At 39.2% G+C, this 15,364-nt stretch overlaps 1 protein-coding gene across 3 annotated transcripts in view; it reads left to right on the forward strand.

The window, feature by feature from the left end:
* Positions 1-15,364, forward strand: part of MYLK (myosin light chain kinase) — a 176,859-nt gene that overhangs the window by 14,127 nt on the left and 147,368 nt on the right. The window contains exon 1 of one of the 3 annotated variants that reach the window (XM_048954166.1): positions 4,345-4,407. The exons of the other annotated variants lie outside the window; for them this stretch is intronic. The gene's annotated coding sequence lies outside the window, so the exon portion shown is untranslated. Of the gene's footprint in view, positions 1-4,344; positions 4,408-15,364 lie in introns of those variants that run through there. 3 annotated transcript variants of the gene reach the window in all.

Genomic DNA, 15,364 nt, shown 5'->3' on the forward strand with positions numbered 1-15,364 from the left:
TTTGGGAGCCACAGTCTATTCATTGGTCTCACAACATGCTAACTAACTTCTATTGTTAAAACATATCCTCCACAAAACACCTGTAATTTATTTGGGAGAAAAAGATAAGGGATCAAAATGATATGCAATCAAACACTACACTTCTTTATTCCCTTCTGATTTGTTACCTTTAGAAGAAAAGAACACTCCAAATTCAATTTCTGCACCTTGTTTCCAGACCCTGAATCTTATGCCTTTCTTCAAGATAACTTTAAATCCTGAAATTAATAGTCTCCCCCTCTCCCTTGTGTGGTAAGAAACCTTATAACCATCATAAAATGAACTTTGTTGTTGTTGTTATCATAAATATATATGTAATCATATATTTTTTAATATCTCTCATTTTCAATTTACTGATTACTTTCATGGCCCATTTAATTATCAAACTGTTTCTATGCCTTTTTAAGGGATTATCTGGGATAACTCCAGTCTCAAGGCAGAATCTTGTGCTTTTTCTGTCTCATGCATGAGAGGACTTTGTGCTTCAATGAGGCAGTGACATTTTCCATTATGTGAGTGTGCGTCAAATAAACTGGAAGGCCTTGCCTGCACTTTGAATTTCTCTAAATTGCCAAATTTTGACCCAGACTCTGGAAGAAAAATTCTAATCCTGGATGTTTTCTAAAGGAAAAATAGGAAGAAAACAAAGGAGAGGAAGAACTAACTAGGCCCTGGGGATTGATCTTGACTGCGCCTTCTTACCACAGCCTCCTTTCCAGGTCTCAGTGATGCTGGCAGTTATTGAACCATGATTGGATTAGTGCATTGGAGGGATGCCTATAGATTGTGGTAGTGATATTGTTTCCAGCTGGTTTCCTGGCAGGCAGATTGGCAACAAGTTGTCATCTTTGTGGTTGTGAGGGGGAATAGTATGGATTTCTCTCTATTTTTATGGAGCTTGTCTCAGCAAATAAATACCAGTCAGTGGGTCAGTCTCTCTGAAAAACAGTAGCCTTGTGGTAAGCTGAATTCTGTAGATTTATTGGAGTCTATAGAGTAATACAGTAAAAGGATATGATATTTATATTGCTACCAGAGACTTAAAAGCTCCATAATACCTGCTTCTCCTTCAGTCAGCAGGGAGCTGTCTTTTGAAGCTACACGTATCCAGTGCATGTGGAATCTATAGGATAATCCCAGACATGTTTCTTGGGGCAAATACTGGATTTCACAGGACTTAATTCAGAGATTTGAGTCGGTCAATGCACAGCTGTTAGAAATTGTTCAGACATAAGTGTTCAGAAAATGTCTTTCTGTATTTTGTGCTTCACCCAGGTAGCAAATATTAGTTTCGATATAGGTGTGAGAGAGCTGAATTTAATTGCTTACAGTATGCAGTGGGTCAGAATGAAGGACAGAATGTCTGATCTTTCTTCCTAAAATTATTGACACCAGTGTAGTGTCCTATTCACTTCTTTGTGTTGCCAAGAAATTGCTTCTTTTTAGTGACAACACTGTTTTGTTTGTACGATGGCTGCATGTACAGCTGGTTCCATTTACGTCATGAGGCTGAAGTGGTTTGTGAAGCAGTTTCTTATTTATATTGTTAAAGCACAGATTAACTTCTAATTTCCTCTTCCTAAAAAAGGAGACTTTTTTCACACACCGTATATAAAGTGAAGACTTGTTGGGCAGAAGAATCAGATGGAAGACTGGGAATATCACAGTTCACTTCCTCCTTTGGAGCTGAGTTCTTTCACTCCTAGTATATTGCTGCCCTTCTAAGAAAGGAGGGGAGCAGGATTCGGTGGGAAGTCCCTATCCTAATACACTGAAAATTAGCTTACAAGTGTTTGTTGTTGTTGTTGTTGGATTTGCAGGCTGTGCTGCTTCACCATCACTAATTCATTTCAAAATTAGTTTAAGTATACCTAGATGAATTGTATTCTGTGCAAAAAATAGTGTCCATATGTTTGATGCATTGTAATATATATGGAGTAAGATGGAAAATTCCTTAGATATTTTTGCCCTTCCACCTTCACTGCATTATTATTTCACACTCTGTACACATAAATATTTGATCCTATCTAAGAACACTTCTGGGCACAATTGCTTTCCTCCTTTCTTATCTGTTGATCTCTTGATGAGAGAAGAGATGAAGATGGAATGAAATGATACATTTTTCTGACCACGGGACCAAGTGTGCCCCTCATGGTTTGCACAGAAAGTGTTTTTTTGAAAGGTGAATTCTGTCGCTTGGAAAGGGTACTGCACACGTTTTAACATATGAGCCAGGGAGACCATTGCACTGTTGGAATTTTAGCACTAGAAGAGAGGGAGATGATAAACTGCTACAGGACAAAAAGTCTTGTCTAGTGTTTCAAACTTTAATAACAGTTTTTGTTGTAAGGAAGCTCTGAAATTGCAGTGGTTCAGAGCCAGACCATGCTATAAATCCATGATGTTAGAGAGAACTTGCTCGTAATGTTTTCTGAGGCTGAGATTTCTAAGAGAAAATGTGGTTCTTATTGCAATGTGCCTCCTCATTCCAAGACAACTGGCGGCTGGTTCTCTACTTTCTTGTGCCAATAAGGCTTTAACTCTGTTTTTCTCTTAATCACCAAATTAATTTTCTTCTTGCCCATGAAACTGAGACTTCCATTTAGGCACAGATTTAATAGTGGATTTAAATTTGATGTGTCCTTTAGGTTGATAGTGTGCACTGTAGCAGTAAGAGGCCAACGGTTGTGGAAATGCCCCACATAACTACTTCATCTAATTTCAGTTTGTGCCTTGTCCTTCCTCAGCTTCACTACTGAGTCCTACCTGCTTCCATCTACAGCCAAGCTAGTAAAAATGCTGTAGGAATTTGAAATGATACATACCAGACACAACAGGAGAAAGCCAACTCATTGTGCCATGGTTCTAAACTAAATCTCTAATGTGTAATTTGTGACTGGGGTGCATCTGGCCAAATGTTCCCATGCCGTAATTAATGACAACTCTCTGGTGAGCAGTCTGTAGTGGAAGGATCACTAAAGCCTTCTGTGAGAAAGCTCTCAAGGAAAACAGTGTTCCAAGTTCATTTCACCACTTCACTTGTCTTCCGAGGACCAACAGCAGCTTGAAGAGTACAGAAGCAACAAAGTTTTTCTCTCCATACTAATTCTACTTTGTAACCCAAACTAGAACAAATATACATCAATGTCATTGGCTAGTGTCTTCCACAGGAGAAAAAACGTCTTGGAAATAGATTAATTGCTATAGACGTTTGGACAGGAGAGGGGAGCATCTTGGCTTAGTTTTCTAAAACCAAGGAAATCTGAAATAGATATTCATGTTCCTGGCTTAATTCTTGAAGCTGTGGGCAGAGGGAGGAAGGGAAGTTTATTCAGTGAAGTGAGTCTGGAGGCAGATTGCTCAGATCTGCCCTCAGAAATATAGGCACAACTTCCAGTAATTTCAGAGGAAAACATACAACATAATGAAAGGATAACATGATGCACAGAGGTATATCCAGTTCTAGTCCTGTTGTTGCAAGGAATGAGACTCAGTGGTGCAGAAACACCTGTCTAGCCTTTTTTTCAGTGGCTTTGTCATACAACCTCTTTGTACTTTGGTCTTTAAGTGGAGTTAAGCTTCTTTCTGTGGTTGGAAGTTGCTTTTTTTGCCATACACGTGAAGATTCTTTTGATTTCTAACCTAAATAAATTCACTGTTTATTTTGTACCTGTGATTTTTGTGTGCTTGGTTATCTCAGTCTTTTGCTGCTTAGAATTGTTTTACATATTTTTGTTTGTTTGTTTGCAATCTATGAAAAGTGTGTGGGACTAAAGTGGAGCTAAAATCCATCTGTGAGTACTAGGAAAGAAATATGAGTGAAAAACAAAATGAAGCAGTAGCATACTTACGCAGGCAAGTTAACCCAGTTTGGCTGCAAGAATGCACGTTTGGATGTAGGACTGCTTCAGTCCCGACACACACCTGACTGCTTGCTCTGCTTCTTTGCCATCTGAGCAAAAGGAGATTGAAGGCACTGATAGCCTTATGTGTAAGGCTCCTGGAAGTGCCCTGTGCTACTCAGCAAATGATTTCTGGGGCCAATAAACTAAGTTGGCATGCTAGGATTTCATATTATATCCCAACTTTTAAGTCTCTGAAAGTTAGCAGTACCTTTATTATTTATGATGGCAAGAAATAATACTGTGGAGTAGTGTAGTGGAAATGCTAAGTCACAGCTTGAAGCAGTGATTGAGCACCTGGTGAGAAGGCAGGGCCAGCCCAGGGGAGCTCAGGTGCATGCAATGCAGCTGAATGAGTGGAAGGGGAGGAGCCAGGATCCACTTCTTTCCAGAGTTCATTTAAGGGTTGGCAGTGGAGGTGAGGGTATCTTAGTGGAGATCCTTGTGTACCTCAGTCCTTCCAAAGGTGAGCAACTTCTTTCCTTTATTTCTGTGCCCATGGCTGTTGCAATTGAGTAAATCCTTGCTTGCTATTGTCTAGAACCTTGCTGTTCTGCTGTTAGTGCTGTGCTTTCCAGTAGTAGCTGCCAGAGATGATTTACGAAGAATAATTTATTTGAGAATGCAGGGGATTGGAGAAAAAGCAAAACACTCCATTTTATGCTGAATCTGGTAGTTCCTAAAAATAAATAATAAAAAACCCCACGTTTGTGTACTAGGGATGAAATTCCCAACAAACCTATTTTCCTCTACCTGCATTGGGTAGGCAGTATTTGTCAGAAATAGCTACTTTGTCTTGAATGTTAGTGGGATTTAACATGTAAGAATCTGAGGAGCTCTCTGAAAAATGTTTTGCTTTTTCCATGGCTCTCTGGGGAGGCAAGGTTGTATTTAGGATATTTAGCAAGCTTACCTGTTCTGCCATATTTCTCTTGGATTTGGGCTGAAACAGAACTGAAGGTTCTTGATTGGTGTGGAAATAGGGAAGAAGGCTGCTATCTCATGGTCAGATGTATGGAATTAGATGTGAACTCGATTAGCTTCTTGGATTGAAGGATTTGAAGCATGTCTAAGATTTGTTTAGGTATACGGGTCTTTCCTTGGCTGTATCTCAAACTTGCTTCTCAGCAAGCTAAAATAAGTTATGTAAGGATTGGGAAGAATATCCCTTAGTGCTGATTATATCTGCCTGTTATGTTTTGTACCTCACAGAAATTACTAGGTGCTGCATTATGATAAGAGTATGGGAAGCTAGGCTTGCAGTAGTGGCAGTACGAAAGAAATGAAGTATTTTGTTGCGGGATTTTGAAGAGCTCTTTTTCTGTGCTGAATAGGAACTGAAACCTGGTGAGAATTGCTTGTGAGTTGTGCTGCTCCATCAGCTTGTTTAATGGAAGTCCAGAAATAATATAGTTAAAAGAAATGGGATTTTTGTGTTCTGTGCTTTGTTCCTGGTTTACTTTTTAAAATGTCAAAATACATGCAGTTGATTTGTACCGCTGTAAGTCAAATGAAGACTTTGATTATTTCTTAGCTGTGAAGCTTGTTTGGATAGCTGATCGCAATTGCCTTGATATTTATACCAAATCTCCGATAGCCACAGTGTGGCTTGGGACATGATGTCACCCTATCTTCTGCTTCCTCAGCCAATCCAGAAGATCAAAGGTAGCAAACTAATAAAATAAAACTGTTTTATAACTCCCATGCAAGCTGATAAGCCTCTTCCTCCTCCACACACCTACGTAGGATGGCTCTACTAACCTTGCTTTAAATTGCGATATTATGAGAACTCTCAGGCCAAATAATGTTTGGCTTGTATCTAATTAGGTGGAATATTATAGCAAGTGCTTTGGTTACTACTGCAGAGGCTATAGCAATTTCCTAGTTTGCAGAAGCACTATTATGCCTCTTGTCTGTACTACAGAGCTGAGTGCAGTAAGGGCAAACCTGAGTTTGTCTTCCTTCATTTAAATAAAGTGACCCTGAAGCTTCACAGTTCCTCTTTTGTTCTCTGTTCTACAAAAGTATTCTAATATTTGGAATTTGTAAACACAAGATATTGGGATTCTGTGTGCATCTGGAAAAGATAAACTATTGGTATTACAGGGATGTAACCCTTTATACTTTCAGTCTAAGAATTCTCCTGAGAGAATGTACAGGCACATCTGATGTAGATGCAGACAGATTCCTAGCAGCTAAAAGCAAAATGGGAACGTTGCTGTTGAATGAATTGAATTTTCATTGATTAGTATGTCACTAGGAGGGACAAGAGGCAAAAATATATTATAGAGTCTAGCAATAAATAGAGCCATAATGTTTTGAGCTAGGAACTGTAAAGATGTAACAAACAAAACTTGTCAGTTGGCATTAGTAGGGGAGAGAAACTTTTGCAGGGGATGGGGTAATTTATTTTAAAAATACACATAAAAACTAAAAACTAAAAAAAAAACAAAACAAAAAAAAAAAACAAAAAAAAAACACACACACAAAAAAAAACCCCAAACAGAACCTTGAATTAGTTGAGGTTCAGTGAATGGCTTTGTTAAAAACTCAAGAAAAGAATCTAAACAGAAGAGTCCTGATAACTTGCAGGTCATTACAGGTCTGTTTCCATAGCAATGTCGCTCAAACAGCAGCTTAAAGGAACATGAGCACCACTGCAGTCAAACTCCATAGAAGACACCAGTCTTCCAGCAGTGATGCTGGCCATTGTTTGTTTAGTGTTTTTCCCCAGTCAATATATTTGGGGGGGGGGGGGGGGGGGGAAGTGTTGGGGAAAACAAGAGCTTAGGCAAATAACTGGCTTGGCAGACTACTGCTTCCTTCTGGCTCCTGCTTTCTGCATTTTTCCATACCCTTTCCACTCATTTTTAATTTGATTGTTGAGGGTGTTAAAAACTGAATTTAACTGTTTTTGGAAAATCAAGAAAAAGAACAACCTCCTTTGCATACACTTGCCTATACTGAAGCAAGCACAACTTTATCCTAGCTTGGGATTCAAATATGTGCATTCCTTCATGTCTGTCTTTATTCACCTTTGGTAAGAAGATGTAACTGAGCCGTTTGCTTGCAAGTGGGCTTGGTGTGAGTGTGGCATGATACATGTATTTATCCGTATTGCCTGCTGTTCTGATCATTATACATCCATTGGGAAACTCACTAAGCTTCACTTTTTTTCATTATTGATGCTTTTCTTCATTGAGAAGCAGGGCCATGCTCTTGGTAGAAAAAACCTACTTTCTGTTACAAATATTCTGGTGTTCTTCCTTCCCTTTTTCTTCTCTATCTGCCATTCTGCAGATTTTTCTCTGTTAAGTCTACTCTAAAAATAAGCACAAAGCCTTAAGTTATAGCTGTATTGTACATATTTCAAGATTAAAAACATACCAGTTATATCTTTGTCTAAATTATGATACATTTTCTTAAAAGCTGTTCCTTATTTAAATAAAACTGTAGCAGTTCTTGGATGTGCTTGAGGATTTTTTGTACAGGCTGAGTAATGTAACCTATTAAGAAGAGAAAATGATGTGTAAGGATTGATCAAAAATCTTCGTTACTTTAGAAGCTTAAGTGCAAAGGAGACTGGGGCTGTATGGAAATGCTGTGGTTTGTTTTTTTGTGTTTTGTTTTTTTACAACAGCCAGGTTTGGTTAATTCTTCTTTAGTCTTGATCAGCTTCTAGTTTTGGACAGATAGCTGTTGTTTATCACTGCTGTGACTGTTCTTACCAAAGTATTTGAAACCATACAAAGTCACTGGAGTTGCACCCAATCTGGATCTGATCACTAACCTGTTTCTATCTAAGAACACGAGTAGTTTGAAGTGTAAACTTTGTTTACTCACTGAAGCCATTTACCTTTAGAGTTGGAGGAATTACCTGGAGAAGGTTTTTGGCTACAGTAAGGTGAAGGAATTGTTTGTTTGGTTTTTTTTTTAATTAGTTGACTCAAAGTTTCACCTTAAAACTGACTTGAATGCATATTGCATGCTATTTTCTGAATGTTGATTCAAGATCTGCTTTTTAAAGAAGGTCATATCCCAACAGTGTTCAGATGCAGAGAGAAGAAAAATAATTGTGAAAGTGCAGTGTCTTGACATAAGCTAACTTTAAACATACTATTCTAGTTAGACTTTGTTTTGGTTAATGAAACAGACTGATAAAAACATCCTGTAAATGTATAAAGTACCAAAAAAAAAAAGAAGTAATGATGACAATGAACTTGGATAATAATTCATTTCAAAATAGGTGTTCCTGCAGAATATTCCACTTCTGTTTTATAGTGGGAGTTTTCAAACATTTTATGCTTCACCTTTCTTTCAATTATAGCCTTTCTGAATGGCAAAAGAACAGACAATACTTATTAAAATCTTCCCCCTTCTTACCCCCGTCTTAGGAGAAAAAACACATATCCTGACATAGAGGACTGGAACTCACAGGCACTGAAGCAAAACTTATTTATTTTTTAAACAGTGGTTTGATGCTGGTACATCTTTACCAGAGTTAACACTGAGGAACTACTAAATTATGAGCTTTCTTATGCATCCGAAGGAGCCTGTATTGCTTTTGTTTTCTCTGTTTGCTAAAAATGGGAAAATGACTAAAATAAAGTCATACTGTGAGGGAAAACTATTAAATACAATGAATAATCTTGCATAGGAAGTGTCCCACTGTGAAATCTGACACTAGTGTTTTCTTTTCTTTTGTGTGAGGAGTATATTTATGTTCTCCCCTCCCATCCTAAGCTTCCCTTCTACTTCCAAGTGATGTGAAAAATGTTGGTGCCAAAGAACAGCTAGATGAAATATTGATAAATGTGGGAATCACTTACTTAGAACAGAGGCAAATTAGAAGGCAGCTGGTTTCCATCTCTTCCGTTAACTTCAGAGATTGAAGCATTAAGACTGCTGATTTATGTCCCCATATCATGCTCTTGAAGAAGGGAAAATTCAAGAGTGCTGGGAATGAGGATCAAGCACACAGCATTTCTTTAGACTTCTTTTTATTATGGATTGACTTTTAACAAATGGAGGGAATGGTTTTTGCAGCTCCGTGTCCCTGTTCTGTCAGACATCATGAGTGCTGGGGAGAATATGAGACTGATTTGTGACATGCTTTATTCCTTTCCACTCAAAACCCTTTAAAAAAAAAAAAAAAAAAGCAAAATGGATGTTCTCCTATACTCATATTATGGGGAGAATCTGTGGTGCTAAGCATGTTGTGTTAATTCTGGATTGGTCATAGATGTGTTTTAGCAGTAAGTATGACTGAGGATTCAATGATTCACATACAGTATGTTAATGGAGAGTGTAATTTAAATTCTTATGCAGGACATGTAATCTTGGCACTGGTATAGATGGTTCTTTCAAATGTCTGCTCAGGGGTAGCCAGAAGATGCACTTAAGAATGGGATAGAATGGAGGTACTCTTTCTGGCATTATCAGAATTCATATCTGTGGCTCAGACTATAACTCCAAAGAGCATGCTAGAACCACAAAGGATTTAGAGGTGGGCAGAAAAATCAGAATTATGGAACGATATCCATAAGACCAGAGAGTAAATCTGGAAATCTTTACCCTAAAAAGATTTTGGCCAGGCTGAGGATATCATAAATGCAGAGATCCGTATGAAGAAGATAAACAAGGAGTAGTAACTCACAGCCTCACTTGAATAAAGGAAGTAATCAGGGGAACTCGGGCAATATGTTTAAAATGAAAGTCGTCTTTTAATTAATTATTTTAATGTAAGGCATGTGCAATTGATTGTGTAACTCACCACAGAAAAATGTCACAAAGGCCAAGGAGGGTTCAGGAGAAGGTTAAATTCATGGAGGTTAAACTCAGGGACTGTGTAATATGATGGTCTGGCTTCTTAAGTCCGTAAACCGCTGATTGCCAGAAGGATGTATTTAGGAAAGAATTGCTGTAAGATTACTCTGGCTTCATGTTCTTTCCCAAGGAATATGCTACTGATGGTCACTGGAGATAGGATATGCATGAGAATGAGATATTGGGACATTCTTATGGCTTTCTTCTCGATATCTCTAGCTGTCTGACTCCATGTGCAAACAAGATACTTTAGTAACAGTTCACCTAATAATCAAACCTCATCTTCATGTTTATTCTACTTTTGTTCATACATCAAGGCATGCAGAGAAGGCATAGCAATGTCTGTTACAGCATCATCCAGGAACTTGTCTGAGTTACCTGCTCAGTGTAACACCAAGGAATTCATCAGAGAAACTGCTTGCGAAGTGTTGATGCACATTCAGTTTCGTATTTGCTTGCAAAGTGCTGATGCACATTCAGTTTTGTATTTTTCTGCAGCCCATATATGCTTGTTTCTTCGCTCTTTGTCTTGGAAGCCTTTGCTTTATATCAACTTCTATTTATTGAAGTTATTCACAGTTGTTATCTAGATAACTTAGCTGTTATTTCCTAACTGAGGAATTTCCTTATTTCCTAACTGAAACTTCTTTCCAGCCCCTAGCCTTCCTGTTTGTCCGTTCTTGGTTATAATTAATTCTCCCTTGAAATATCCCTCACCAGTTATTTCCTACCTCTGTCAAAAAAAGGATGGAAGTGTGCTCTCTGCTTCATGCTTGTGAGTTGCTGAGGGAAGAGATACTGTAAGCTGGTTTGTTCTATTAATATCCTTTGAAAATGGAGACAGACAAATGTATTTCACAGGGGTAAAGCATACATGGGATTTTGTTGTTAAGGATTTTTCTTGTTTAATCCTCCAACTGCTGTAAGAGAAGCTGAGGTCAGTGCCAGTGTCACAGTGCTGTGTGAGCCAGGCCAGCAAAGCTCACATTGGTTTCTTAACCTCTGCAGAGGTGTGTTCAGAAAGTGTGTATATTTTTGCTGCTGTCCCAGACACTGGGAGTGAGAACTTGGAATTTTCCCACTGCAATCAATAGGAAACCAGCAAATACTGAGGAATGAGAATTGCTTTCCTTTCTGGTAACTGGCCCACTGCCTATTTCTGTGATTTATGCAGTATTCCAACTTTCACACTCCTCCAGGGGTGCAGAGGTGACTACTTTCTTCTCCAGCAATGCATATTAAAATATAGTTTGCATGCAGTGTGAATGTACGCAACCCTAGGGATGCCATCCATTTTCAGGGAGCTGTGGAGGTTTTGATGCCTTTCTGAGAAGAGTGTCTTGTTGAAAAAGCTGTCCAGAGGGAAAACAACCATGCCTTAAACACAGTACTCTTAAAGAAACTTGCTTCATTTATTTAGAAAGAACTAGCTAAACGTTGGGGTTAGATAAATACAGCAGTAATGCTCTGTTTTCCATGACCAAAAGATTTCAAACTAAGTCTCAAGCTGTTGTAGTTGCAAAGAAAACTTTTGAAGTGTGACCGCATCATAGCAGTGCAGCCATGGCCACCTGAGCTGGCAGGCAGCCTGCAACAACAAGCCTTGAGGTGTGAATTCCTTTCATTCATTCAATGGTTGGTTAATTCAAATGGCATTGATACAACTTGAAAGGTGAAACTTAACTGTTTCACTGTGCATCAGAGCAGCTAAAAATTGGGCGGGCATGTAATGAAGGTGAGTTGTGCAATGTTGGGAAGTCTTCTGACAGCACAGGGAGAGATAAAGAAACCCTTGGCTCCTGGGGATCCGTGCGGCACAGGTCTGCTCAGTTAAAAATAATGTTACTTACAGCAGTGGTAAACAGTGGAAAGCATGAAGAGAATAAAGAGAGAAAAATAGACTTTTGTGATAACATTTCAACTGGAGGTAGTCACGCACTTGCATACAGGCAGTGTCATGCTCACTGAACTTTTCTACGCCCTTAGTATGTGTACATGTTTACATGCTTCCTGGAATTGGGAACGGTGCCTATCTAGGCTGAGAGGGGTGAGATCAAGTATGCTTCCTACCTGATAGGTAGATTTTTTTTTTTGAGATAGGGAAATGAACGCTGTATTTTGTTACTGATGTGAGTAAATTTGTATTTTTCATTTAGCACAAAAAGATTAGTTTGGAGGCATGGCACTGAAGCTATATAGTCCAGCTCTGCAGAACTGACATGTTTTTAAAAGCAGCACTGTGTTCATCTGAGTTAGGGAATGTGCAAGAAATTTACTGTATTAGCTTTTATTTTAAGGAAGTTCCAGCTGATTGAATAGCCATCCCGAGAGGCTGAGATACAGCTGAAAATCCCCTCTTTTCTTTGTTCATATCGCAAAGACTTAATTGCTCCAATTAAATTATAGAACAACTTGAAAATATTAATAGTTAGAATCATAGAATATCCCGAGTTGGAAGGACCCATAAAGATCATCTAGTCCAGTTCCTGAAGTTAAAGCATTTTGAAGTAATAGTTTGGAAAGAGGACCTCAAGCCTCAAAGCACTACAGTCTGGATTTAAGTGCTAATAAAGTAGAAAAGTAAATGTAAGTTGTTCCAAGACATCTGTTGTAGCTGAGTTATCCAGGAACATCTCTTGGATTAGCGTGGAAGTCAGTTCTGTAGAAGCCAGGAGCAGATAAACCTTGGAAACTGTTATTAATATGGGAATGCTAATTTTAATGTTTATAGTTATAGCAAAGGTCTCTCTCAAAGGTCCTCTCCTTACAGAAGCTTCTTAAAGCAGATTCTCCTGGTCTGTTTGGACACGGATGCAGTATATTTTGCCAAGGAGCTTGGAAGTTCAAATAGCAGAGCTAATCTAGAATACCTCTGCTGAGCAACTTGATCTTAGTTCACTTCACTGGCCTCAAACACGCCTGCAGTTACCCCAGTAGGCTTGAATCATTTCAGGGTTTAAACTGTTCTGGGTGCCCATTGCTCTAAGCACTGACCTTTAAAAATTATGCTGCAGGCTTTTCCATCCTGACTCAGTGGGTTTGTTAACACATCCTGCTTTTTGCTTAGGAACTCTAAAAAACAGTGACAAAGGTACTGCAGTTTTCATCTTCTGTACAGCTGTGTTAGAGCTCTCTTAAACCTCCCTAGTTTCATTCTCTTCTTTCAGTCTTAACTTTCCCTGATGTATCGTGTGTACTTTCCAAAGTAAGGGGCCAAATGCAGTGAAACTTGTTGGAAAGGTTTAAAATCTTTGACGTGCTCTACGTTCCACGTGTTCCTGCTTTTCTTAGGCTCTTTACAATTGGTACTTCCATTCAGTCTTTCCCTTTTCAATCCTAGATCTTTTTCCATTATGCTGTTCTTGAAGACTTCTGGTCCTGTTGCCACCAACTCCTAATCTGGTTTGTTTTTGTGACCGGTAACTTATTAAAATTTAAGGTGTGCGTTATATCCCAAAGTCTCCATTCACTTTCCAGTATTTCCAGCCAGTATCTGCCCAGTGCAGTGTCTACTACTACCCAAATTTATCCTGCTGATGTACTAGCAAAGCTGTGAATCCCTCCTCAATCAGGATTGTGCTTCAAGGCTGAGTGTAACAATTCATATATAAAACTGTGATACCTGAAAAGCAGCTTGGGACAAAGAGGGCACACGAGTGCATCAGATAGCAGTGCCAGTGTTGGAGTGCCTTACTGTCTCCCCTGCTGAGACAAGTCCAGGGAAACAAAGCCAATCTCTAAGGCTGAATTCAGCCAAAACCATTCCTATCCAGCCTCTTAAGTGTCTTGAAAACACTGAAATAATTGCTTTAAGCCCTGATATGTAATTTCTATTACCGAATAGGACGCATTCACTGCCAGCGTGGTACTGGTGCTGAAAGTGGATTACATTAGCCTTTTGTTTGAAATCAATTGAGTTTACAACTCCACTTCAAAGTCTTTAGAGACTTAAAATAGAGTCAGAAGGAACTGTTTAACACGTCAATGCTGCCTTGGGATCTGCATTGTTCTATCTTTAGTTGTGAGAAGGAAAGACTTCATTTTCCTGTACTTTCACTTCACCCAGGGTGAGTGTTGCGGAACAAAAGCATCCTATTCAGTTTTGCCTTACCACTGATTTGCTAGGATTTACCTATGTACAAATGTCTCTATGTAATGAATTGTAACTCCTCCAGTTACAGAGTGCTCTCGTTTGAAAGCCTGTTTTATTGTTAAATCGCGCTGTCTTTTTATGTTATTTCATTTTCAAATCTTTAGGTATGATGAAGAATCCCTTAAAATGTGTTATGGAGGAGTGAAGCCTTTTAGGCTTCACGCAGTAACTTCTTTTCCCCGTTGAACAAAGGGCAGCACATTCTTCCAGTGACTGCAGAAAGCAAAGGCAGTAGTTTAAAGTGTGGACACTATCCTGCTGTTTAAAATTCATACATTTCTCAATCATGATGCATGTTCCAGCAGAATCAACAAACCGGGAAATCTTAGCTTGAACACGACTAGATTCTTCTGAGGTAGGGAGCCACTTTCTATAAAGTAAGGGCTTCTCGTTTAAGCTTTGCACAATGGAAAGGCATTTGTCAATGTGAACAGGCAGAAGGGGAAGCAGAGAATGAGTGGGTGACTACTGTTGTTTTACTAAACGTCTCTGCTCTTTCATTTGTGTCTCAAGTAGTAAGGAAGTTAAAGCGGGCAACAAGGTGCCTCTTACCTTAGTTAAGGCTATATCAGTCTTGGTCTGCTTTTCACCCCTTCCTTGGTGTCTGTTGCTCCAACTCAGGAGTAAAATTTTCTTCTTTTTCAAGGGCTGCTGATCCAAGAACAAGCAGAAGTGAAACGTTAGCTGTGAAAATGAAAGACACATCTGACTGATTTTCAGGACTGAGGAATTTGAATCTCTAGTTTGACAAGTATAGGCACTGAGGGTAGCTCTAGAGCTCGTCAAAAATGTGATAGATGACAAAAAGCAATACACACTCAAATCGGGCATGTAGTTTTTTTCTGTAGCTCTGCCCGCAGTAGGAAACTCAAAGTCTGGATTTTCCCTGGAAACACAGTTGCATGTAGTCATGCTACATAAAGAGCTTTTAAGCACACACCTCCCTATGTGTGGAGCACTAAGGATCATACCTGGTGCAAGCGTCAGGTGGAATCTGAATCACTGTCCCCCTCTTCCTCCCTCCCCCCCCCAGTATCTGAATGTCTGTGTATTGTGACTCGAGGCTGATTTTGCACCTTCTACCTTTGATTGGAACAAACCCCTTCAGACTGACCTGTATTTTCCCATGAAATGCTCTAGCTATGCCAAAGTAACTGTTTTCTTGAATTGCTTTGCCAGAAAAGTTTTCAATGACTCTCGCGCTGTTCCCTTGAAATCCCCCCCTTGTTGGGGAATGCAAATAAACTTCTGTTTTCCAGTTCTTACAGGTGGTATTTCTGACACCTATGGCAAGGCTCTTCTTTGTGCAAATTGAAACAAAGTTATAGTTGCCTGCTGGCATGAAACACTAAAACTTTGGACTGCCTGTAGTGTTTGCTGCCCAGAGCTTCCTTTTTCGCACAGTGCGCAAAGCAAGAGTGGTGGGACGGAGAAGCTCTTGGGG

Source organism: Lagopus muta, chromosome 8, assembly GCF_023343835.1.
Source record: "Lagopus muta isolate bLagMut1 chromosome 8, bLagMut1 primary, whole genome shotgun sequence".
In the NCBI taxonomy this organism is placed as follows: Eukaryota; Metazoa; Chordata; class Aves; order Galliformes; family Phasianidae; genus Lagopus; species Lagopus muta.